General features: G+C 36.8%; 1 long non-coding RNA gene across 1 annotated transcript; it reads left to right on the top strand.

The window, feature by feature from the left end:
• Positions 1-2,773: 2,773 nt before the first annotated feature.
• On the top strand, positions 2,774-9,846 carry LOC138157498 (uncharacterized). The gene is made up of 5 exons (XR_011167405.1): positions 2,774-3,178; positions 3,596-3,847; positions 4,528-4,600; positions 5,106-5,154; positions 8,779-9,846. It is a non-coding gene; the product is annotated as an uncharacterized lncRNA (long non-coding RNA).
• The last annotated feature ends 1,318 nt before the right edge of the window (positions 9,847-11,164 follow it).

Here is an 11,164-nt window from a genome sequence, read left to right on the forward strand (position 1 = left end):
GGGCTATTTTAAGGGCTGTAACTGATTTGGGTATAGATATTTTGAGAGGATCAAGGGTGGGGTCTAGCTGGAGGAAGAAGGGCTAGGCTAGTAACAGGTTTGGGCCTCTGGCAAATGCCTCATCAAAGGGGAAGATTCTAGGGGGTTTCCAAAGCCTGTATCTCTTCATGACTGCATGCAAGGTTTGAGCACACAGTCTGACTACATGCAGAGGCTAAGTAGACTATGCTGGACTAGTTTCAGCTTCCATCTGAAGGTAATCTTGGGTCCCCAGAATTCATCCTTCTCTGCAGTCATCAGATCTAATGGATGCCTCTCCTCCTCTTCCCTCTAGCTTGCCCCAGAGTTCCTTAAGAAGCTTCTAGCCCCTGTGCTTCTGGAGCATGCTCCCTTCAGTCCCCCATTCCCTGCTCCTCAAGAGATGTGGGTATCTTTTTTTTTTTAATGATTCATTGACATTCTTTATTTTCTTCCCCCTTTTTTGGTATCATTGTCACTATCTTCTCCCCCCAACCCCCCAAAAAATCCCTTCCTTGCAACAACTAAGTATAGTCATGAAAAATAAAATGACACATTTACAATGACTGAGAAGTATGTAGCCTTCTCAGTTCTAGTCAATTACTTTTTTTTTTCTTTTTGGAGGGGAGAAGGCAGGGCAAGGCAAGAAGGGTTATGTGACTTGGCCAAGGTCACATGGCTAGTTTTCTGTCAAGTGTGTGACTCTGGATTTGAACTTAGGTCCTCCTGATTCCAGGGCTGGAGCTCTTCTCTGCACCATCTAGGTGCCCCAATTTTTTTTTTTTTTTACTATAGGAATCCTTTATGATATAGCAAAAATCTAAACTAGAAAAACCTTTCCAAAATAGCAACTTTTATAATGAGATTGGAGTTAGTCTCATCAAAAACATTTAAGAACTTTTTTTATAGTATCTTAATCAAACTAAAATAATGAAATTATGATTCTACTGAAAGTCATTCATTTTGTAAAGACCATTTCAAATATTCTCAAAACTTTTTTTAAATTTTCATTTGTTTTCGGGAGGCATTCTGTATTTATTTTATTTTTTAAAAATTTGTTTATTTACCTTAAGTTTACAACATTCAGTTGTTCCACAATCCCTTGAGTTTAAAATTTTCTCCCCCTCCCCATGGAGGCATGCAGTCAAATACAGGATCGACATATACCTTCACATTAAACATTATTCAGGTTGTAAAGAAGGATTATAGCCAATGGAATGAACAATGGGAAAGAGGCAACAAAAAGAAAAAGAGAGAAAGTAGTTTGCTTCAGTCTGCATTCAGACTCTAGTTCTTTCTTTGGATGAATGTGGACATCTCTTTCCATCATGTCTTTTGGAGTTGTCTTATAACCTTACATTGCTGAGAGGAGTCCAGTCTGACAAAGTTGGTCCATATCACACATACAATGTGTTTTTAATTGTGTACAGATTTCTCCTGGTTCTGCTCTTCTCCCTCAACATCAGTTTATAAAAGTCTCTGCAGGTTATGATGAAGTCTGTCCTCATTTCTTATAGCACAATAATATTCCATTCATATACCACAACTTGTTCAGCCATTCCCCAATTGATGGGCATCCCCTTGATTTTCAATTCTTTGCCACCACAAAAAGAGCTGCTATAAATATTTATGTCCCTATGGGTCTTCCTCCCACTTCTATGATCGATCTCTGGGATACAGCCCTGGAAGTGGTATTGCTGGGACAAAGGCTATGCACTTATTTATAGCCCTTTGGGCATAGTTCCAGGTTGCTCTCTAGAATGGTTGGATATGTTCACAACTCCACCAACAATGCATTAGTGTTCCAATTTTTCCACATCCTCTTCAGCATTTATCATTTTTCTCTTTTGTTATCTTAGCCAATCTGGCCTGTCAGATGTGGTACCTCAAAGTTGTTTTGATTTGCATTTCTCTACTCAATGGTGATTTAGAGCATTTTTTCGTGTACTTATTATAAATCTTTAATTTCATCCTGAAAACTGCCTGTTGATATCCTTTGACCATTTATCAATTGGGGAATGACTTGTATTCTTATAGATTTGACTCAATTCTTTGTATATTTTAGAAATGAGGCCTTAATCAGAAACACTGTAAAATTCTTTCCCAATTTTCCACTTCCCTCTTAATCTTGGTTACATAATTCTTTCCTAAGATTGTGGGAAACGTGATGTATCATTAGTCTTTTAGAGTTGTGATTGATCACTGCATTGATCATGGTTCTTAAGTTTTTCAGTTTTCTTTTATAGAACTGTAGTCATTGTGTGGGGCAGCTAGGTGGATAGAGCACTCAGTCCAGAGTCAGGAAAACTTGAAATCAGATTTGGCCTCAGATACTAAGTTATGGGACCCTGAGCAAATGACTCTGCCTGCCTCTGTTTCCTCATATGATAAATGATTTGGAGAAGAAAATGGCAAAAATACTCCAGCATGTTTGTCAAGAAAAACAGGGGCATAGAGAGTCAGACATGACTGAATGATAACGAAGTCATTGTATAAATTGTTCTTGTTATGATCACTTTGTTTTGTATCAGTTTATGGTGTTCTGCTTTAGACATACTGAATTTGTGATATCTAGGCAATATACATACAGTTTGAAGTGTCCAGTAAGTAGTTGGTGATCTGGAACTTGAGAGAGACTACAGTCTGGAGTTGATTTATAGATCTGTGAATTATTTCATGGTGAGGATAATGAAACCCATGGGATCTAGTCAGATCATGAAGAGCAAAGGAAAGAGAAAGAAGGTCGAGGACAAAGCCTTTGGAATGCCCACAGTTAGGGAGCATGATGGATGATGAGCCAGCAAAGGAGAGTCCTTCTAGGTTTCATTTGAGCCAACTGATAAAGTATACCTGGGCACCTTTTGACATTTAAAGAAGGCATGTAGCCCCACTGGGTATGTTAGTGATATTATAGCATGCTTTGGTCCTTTTGTTTTGATTGCATTATTTTTAGGAACTCATGAACTTGATATTCTCTATTTTTATCCCACCATCCCTGGCCCAGATTTATTGTAGAAATGTATATTTCCATTGTCTTTATTTTGCTTTAGGAGGTGTATTTGTGTGTTTTGGCTATAGGAGATACTGTACTGTAACAACTCTGTTTTCTTCTTTCAGGCTTAAAGATTTAGAAAAGGATGAGGCTATTGTTCCAGAAAAGGTAATTCCTTTTTAGATGATTTTTGTTAATTTCTAATGTTGGACTGTTTTATAACCTTACATTGCTGAGAGGAGTCCAGTCTCTCAAAGTTAGTCACCACACACATGTTGTGTCTGTAATTGTGTACAAATTTGTCCTGGTTCTCCTCTTCTCACTCAACATCAGTTTATGTAAGTTTCTCCAGGTTATTATGGATGCCCAAGATAGATATTGAGTTTTTAATAAGCAATTGGGGTTAAGTAACTTGCTCAAGGTTACATGGCCAGTTATTTTGTGTGGGTGTCAAGTATTTGAGGCCAGAACCGATCCCAGGTCTCTCCACTCTGGGGCCAGCGCTCTTACTGCACCACTTGACCACCCAATATTGTAGGCTTTCTTGTGCTAATTATTGTTTAAATTGTTTCTATCCTGCTTTAGGAGGGTTACTTGGCGAAAGTAAAATTCTTGTTACATAAAGAATTGTCTTTGGAGAACGGAAACCATAATCTTAATGCAAAAGTGAATGGTTCTTTAGAAAACGGTACTTATACCAGCGACATATTTTGAACAACGATTTTGAGAAAAGTATTGAAGAAGATAGTACAGTAGAGATGGAGGAAGCAACTGGATCATCAACATCTTTATCAAAATCCAGAAAATCTAGAAGTAAATCACATGGCAAGTCTAAAAGTAATTGAATTTAAACTTTGTACATATAAGTTACTTATAATAATTCTAATGTTACACTGGCCTTGAAGGGAAGGGACTCTCTAGCTTGCCAACCAAGTGTGAGAATATTTACACGGGTAGTGCTGTTCTTGGATCCTTTTCACTCATATCTGGTACAAAACAGACCTTAAGATAGAATACTTGAGTCTTGCACAGAAATAGTAAACAAATGACTTGTGAATGAACTTGAGTTCATTAGACTATGTAGAATAGTCTGTGTGTCTGAATCTACTGCTTGTTCTCTTTAAACCCTCAGATGCCATCATTGGCACTATCAGCCTACATTTCTTCAGTTTTTGTAGCATTTATTGCTGTTAGATAATGTAATACACTTTCATTCTAGTTTAGAAGTTAAAATAGACTAGTGAGTTGCCTTGATTTTGATGCATCATCAATGGTATTGTGGGATTTCCTTCTATAGGAATCATAGCCTCCTATGGTTAATTGAATGGATGAAAAATAGCTTATCTCCTATATTTCATAGAATGTTCATTCCATTCTTTTTCCTCTAATGGTTTGATCATGTTGGTGAAGTACTACATTTCTATCCTTTGGGATTTTTTAAACTGTACTTATGACTAGGTGCTGTTTTCAGTTATATAATGAGGGTTTACCTTGAGTTTCTTTTTCTTTTTAAACAGAATCTTCAGCTAGCTCAAGGATTACAAGAAGCTCTGGCAAGCAACCTCCTATTATATCTCTGTTTTCAAAAGGGTCAGTGTGGCCTATGCCTTAATTAGGCAACTTTTCTTTACGAATAGTGATTTTCATATTATATTGGTTAAAATATTGGTGGAAGGGATTTGGAGGATTTCACTTATCTTGGCAATTTATGTGGCACCCAATTCTCCCTTTGTGGGGACTCTTTCCCTGGTAAATCATTTACTTAACATTAAAAATCTACTTCTGAAGAGCATATTTAAATGTTACCTATGAGTTTATTAATGTCTTTGGAGATCTCATTATGTGAGTGGATTTTTAGTGCTTTTAAAAACATCTTCCTTTACAAAATCATTTTTGGGGGATGAAGATAGAGATAGTTTATGAGATAATTTGCAAACAGATTGGGATTTTAATCAGTATGAAATTATGTGAACCTTTTTGTAAATAAGGTAAGTGTAAAACCTGTAGTTCTCTGAATTGTGAGAGCATTATTGTTAGTATAGATATGAAGTTTGCTTCCTTTTCAAATTGGGACTTGTTGCATTTTGAATGGCAGATCCAATAAACGGAAGTCAGAAGAGAAGGAAGAAGATGTTGAAGAAAAGGTAACTTGAAGAATCTTAAAATTTATTATTTACAGTCTTTTGTATTGTATACATGGCCCTTTTGGTAGGGAAAATGATCTAGAGTTATTGATGATGAGGACATACTGAATTTCAGTAATGCTAGAAAAGGAGAATATTGTTGTTGATTGAAAGTTATTCTTGTATTTGTAGGCTATTGGAAGTAATTGGCTCTTGAAATTTGAGACCATCTCTTGTAACCTTGATTTCTTTGTAATAATGTTGAGTTCAATGGTTGCTAGTATACTATGGTAGGAGTATATACTATAGTAGGTGGTACTCCTTGGAATTTCTTTTTTTTGTTTTTTGAAGGGCAATTGGGGTTAAGTAACTTGCTCAAAGTTACATGGCTAGTTTTGTTCATGTGTGTGTGTGGGGGTGAGTGTTAAGTGTCTGAGGCAGGAACCAAACTCGCATCCTCCTGACTCTAGAGCCTGCGCTTTACTCACTGCGCCACCTGGCCGCCTCCTCCTTGGAATTACCTAACCCCCAGATTGGCAGCTTCTTAAGTACCTCTCTTTCTTGGATAAGTTTTTGAAACAAAGATAAATACTTCATATTGAAGTATATATAATGTTCATTATCTCAGAAGGGGTAAGAAAGAAACACCCACATTATCAAATCACAACTTAATTCAACAAGTATTTATTAAGCAACTGTTAGGCTGTGGGGACACAAATCCATGAATGAAGCAGTTCCTTCCCTTGAGCTTACAGTGCACTGGGGGAGGAAACAGTGTGTACAGCTATGTGGATACAACATATTATCTATGTAATATATCCATAAAGTGTATGTAATATAGACTATGGATACATTATGCGCACATCACTGTATATGGGATATACATATCACATACCACACACCTATACATGAACACAACAGAGGAAATTTAGGGGAATAGGAAGTAGAAAGCATTACTCCCTGGGGGAATCAGAAAAAGCTTCCTGTAAGAGGTGGCATTTGAGCTGAGTCATAAAGGGAATTAGGAATTCCAAGATGTGAAGGTGAGGAAGGAGAGCATTCTAGGTGTATGCTGAGGCACAGACTGGAGAGATGGAATATCATAGATGGGAAATAGCAATTCAGCCAGTTTTCTTTGGAGTATAAATAGTACATGAAGTAAGGTGTAATCTGGTCCTTTTTGAGACCAAAGGAGGAACAATAGACTCCAGGGAAGATGTAGTAGGAGCAGCTTGAGAATGGCTTTCAGTGCCGAACAGAATTTATATGTGATCCCAGAACCAGTAGGGAACCATGATAATATCTTGAGCAGGAGAGTGGCATGTTCAGCTCTGTGCTTTAGAGTATCAGTTCAACATCTGTGTAGATGATAGAATGAAGAAGATTGGTATTGGAGACAGGGATACCAGTTAGGAGGTTACTGCAGCAGTCTAGGTGAGAGGAGGTAAAAGGGGTGGTGATTTGGGTGGTGGCCTTGTGAGAAGAAAGACAGACCATTGAGAGATGATGTGCAAATAGAGTTGACAAGACTTAAAAACTAATGGGAGATGGATGGATGGTGAGAAAGAGTGCAGAGTTGAGGATGACTCCAAGGTTTCAGATCTAGGCAAATGAAAGGTTCATTAGTGCCTTTGACACAGAAGTTAGGAAGAGGTGACTTTTGGGAGAATGTTTGGTTTGAGATACATATGGAATATCTAGGTGTGGATGTATGGAAAGCAATTGATAGTGAAGTTCTGTCCCTTAGGAGAGAGATGAGGACCAGATATCTGTATAGAGCTACAGATGAACCCATGGGAAGTGATGAGATTACCAAGGGAAGAGTATAGAAAAGGAAGAGAAGAGGACCCAGAAGGGAGCCTTGAGGTATAATCATTTAAAAGGATGACATATGTAGAAAGATCCCACAGTGGAAACTGAGAGGCTTTAGTCGGATAGGTAGCAGAAGAATATAGAGAGAGCCTTGTCACTAAGACTGAGTGAAGAGAGAGCATTTGGGGAAAAGGAGGAACATTAATCAGCAGTATGAAAAGCTGTAGATGGGTCAAGAAGACTGAAGGCTGAGAAAACTATTGGATTTAGCATTTTTATTGCAAATGACTTAGGGAGATAGTAGTTCCACTTGAATGATGGGTTGAAGTCAGCTTCTGAATATGAGTGGACAATGAGGAGGTAAAGATAGGCAATATAAATAGCTTTTCCCAACAGTATGACCAAGAGGAAAGATACAGACTGGTGATATCTTGAAAAATGGCAGGTTCAAATAGAGATTTTAGCCATAGAGGTGACCTGAGGATATTAGTAGGGAGTTTGAGATTAGAAATAGGTGAGAAGTCTTTAAAGGAAACCTTGTATAAATTAGTAGGGAGTTTGAGATTAGAAATAGGTGAGAAGTCTTTAAAGGAAACCTTGTATAAAGAGGACTGTACTGTCAGATGTGAATTCTAGACATGACTGCCCAGCTAACTAACTCTGAATAGTAAGTTACACTTTGAATCTATTTCCTCACAAGTAAAATGGGAGTTCCCTTCCCCTCCTTATATAACATAAGAATCTATTTGCTAAAGAATATAGGACTATAGTGTAACTTAGTCTTCCTATGAAGTTATTTATTTTCAACTTAGTCTTCCTATGAAGTTATTTATTTTCAAATAAGTACCTATGCTGTTAAACTATTTCATGCTAAGCCTGATTTTGAAGGGAGAATAGCACTTCCATCGAGCTTTAATTTATTTTTCATGATGTCATAATGATTCTTTTGTACAATTTTAATATATAAATGGGTCTTTTTTTAATTTTAATATATAAATTTTTAATTTTAATTTAATTTAATTAATTTAATTTTTTTAATTTTAATATATAAATGGATCCACTAGCAATCACTTATAGAAATGTTGTTTTATTAACTATACTTGAAAAAGACCTGTTGTTTTTGTGGGGCCATCTTGTTTATTTTTTTAAGGATGATTTCTACTCTCAATGACAACTTAGAGTAGTTTCTAATCAAAAGTAGAATGGTTAGAGGCCCACTTCTGTGCTTTGTGCCTTGGCAAATGACTGTCCATTAGGAATATTATATTGAAGGAGCATTCATTCATTGGGCGGCAAGAGGGGAATTTTGGAGATTCCTTCTAAAAATGATTCCCTGTCATTCCAGGCAACTCTCATTTTCTTTTTATAATTCCTGTAGCATTTTTAGTTAATACTAAAAAGTTTACCACTTTCATTTTGTTTTGTTTTATTGCTTTTTGGAGGGGGGAGGGGGCTTGTCAATTGGGGTTAAGTGACTTGCCCAAAGTCACAGGGCTAGCAAGTGTCTGAGGCCAGATTTGAACTCAGGTTCTCCTGAGTATGCGTCAGTGCTCTATTCACTGTGCTACCTAGCCATCCCCTTGTCTACCACCTTCATAAGGAAATATATATATATATATATATATTTTTTTTTTTTTTTTACTAATACATATGCTATTTACATCAGCTGGACTGTAAATTGCTTGAGGTCAGGGAAGGTGTTGTTGTCTTTACATTTCCCATATCCTCTAGTAAAGTAGCAGGCACCAACTAAATTCTTCATTCTGGTGCCTTTCTAAGCATAGTCTTTTAATGAAATTTTTTACCTTTTCATTTTTAACTATTCCCTTTTAGGAACAAGGGAAAAAGAAAATGAAATTCGAAGTCAAAGAAGGGTAAGAAGAGTGAATGTTTTTTGGTTTTGCAGATAATGTGTTTCCTGAAATTATTTTACTCTGAGGGGCATAACCAGTTAAAAATAACCAAGGGATTTTGAGTAAGAGGTCCAGGCTAATCAGAAGCCAGATCAGTTGAGACATTACTAAAGAAATTAGAAAGTAGACTTATCACTTTATTGGCTTGGATTCTTGCCTCTTACATTCTTGGGAATAATTGCCATAGTTTTGTAAAAGTAAATGATATCTTTCTTTTGGAACTAGTAATTTATTACTGAGCCTAGCAGTGTGGTGCATTGGAGGGAGTACAGGCCTGGGACTCAGTCTTATTTCTGCTGTATCCTCCCCCGGGGAACATGGACAAGTCTCTTGTCTTCTTTTGATTTGTTTTCTTTGTTAGAAAAACGAGGGAGGTGCACTGTGATGCTTTGGGAAAGATCTTTAATTTCATAAGTATAGGTACCCCCACTAGTACAGATGACAATCTTTCCCTTTTTCATAAGTTGCTCTGCCCAAAGAATTCATCATTAGGTCAACATCTTATTAAGTCTTCTGCTTAACTGGGTCAGTCCTCAGATACACTATATAACTAGGCTTAGGTGGAAAGCTCTTTAGATTGGTAAGACATAGAACATCTTGCTCTTGTAGCATAGATAACTTTTTGAAATTCATTTTTCTTTTTATTTTTTTTTTAATTTTTTCCTACCCCTCTGTCCCTCTCTAAACCATCAAGAGGGCAAGAAGAATAAGAACAAACTTAAAAGTATCTAGAGTCAAGTGAAGCAAATTCCTGAATTAGCCATGTCTAAAAAGAAAAGAAAAAGAATGAAAATAGGCTTCAGTCTGCACTGAGGCAATTAGCTCTCTATCTGGAGATAGCTTGTTTGATTATGAGTTCTTTGGAATTGTGATTGGACAGAGTTCCTAAATCTTTCAAGGCTAGTTATCTTTTTGTTTGTTTTTAAAATTTATTTATTTTTGATTTACAACATTCAGTTCCACAAGCTTTTGAATTCCAAATTTCTCCCCCATGGCCTCCTCCCTTCTCAAGATGGCCTGCAATCTAATGTAGGCTCTACATTTACATTCACATTAAACATATTTTCATATTAATAATGTTACAAAGAAGAATTATAACCAATGGAATGAGAAAGAATAAGCAAAACAAAAAAGGAGAGAGCAAATAGTATGCTTCAGTCTGTGTTTAGATTCTGTAATTCTTTCTCTGGATGTGGATGGCATTTTCCATCATGAGTCTTTTGGAATTGTCTTAGAACCTTGCATTGCTGAGCAGAGCCAAGTCTTATCAAAGTTAATCATCACACAATGTCCCTGTAACAGTGTGCAATTATCTCCTAGTTCTGTTCCCCTCACTCAGCATCAGTTCATATAAGTCCAGGTTTTTCTGAAGTCTGTCTGCTCATCATTTCTTAGAGCACAATAGAATTCCATTCCATTCATATACCACAACTTGTTCAGCCATTCCCCAATTGATGGGCATCCCCTCAGTTTCCAACTCTTTGCCCCCACAAAAAGAACTTCTTTAAAGATATATATATATATATATATATATATATATATATTTTTTTTTTTTAATCAATTGTTGGGTTAAGTAACTTGAGTAACTTGCCCAAGGTTACATGGCCAGTTATTTTGTGTGGGTATTAAGTATCTGAGGCTGGAACTGATCCCTGGTCTCCCGATGCCTGGGCTGGCTCTCTTACTCACTGCACCACCTAGCCTCCCCACTATAAATATTTTTGTACATGGGTTCTTTTCCCATTTTGTATGATGATCTCTTTGGGATACAGTCCTAGAATTGGTATTGCTGGGTCAAAGGGTATGCACATTTTTGTAGCCCTTTGGGCATAGTTCTCTTATGCTCTAAAATGGTTGTTCACAACTCTACCAACAATACATTAGTGTTCCACTTTTCCCACATCTTCTCCAGCATTTTTCATTTTCCTGTTTTGTCAATCTTAGAGGTTTGATGTGGTACCTCAGAGTTGTTTTGATTTGCATTTGTCTAATCAGTAGTGATTTTGAGCATTTTTTTCATATGACTAGCGATCTTAATTTCTTCTTCTGAAAACTGCTTGTTCATATCCTTTGACTAATTTATCACAGACACGGGTTGTAAAAATTGTTTTTTTGGGGGGAAATTTATTTTAGTTTTCAGCATTCATTTCTACAAGATTTTGAGTTACAAATTTTCTCCCCATCTCTCCCCTACCCCTTTGCCCAAGATAGAAAGCTTACTGAATACCCCTTCCCTCAATCTCCCCCCCCATTCTCCCCCTTTAGTTTCTTGTAGGATAAGATGGATTTCTATGCCCCATTGCTTG

Source organism: Petaurus breviceps, unplaced genomic scaffold (assembly GCF_028583685.1).
Source record: "Petaurus breviceps papuanus isolate PSGF00001 unplaced genomic scaffold, PetGlider_PUasm1.0 172, whole genome shotgun sequence".
Taxonomy (NCBI): domain Eukaryota; kingdom Metazoa; phylum Chordata; class Mammalia; order Diprotodontia; family Petauridae; genus Petaurus; species Petaurus breviceps.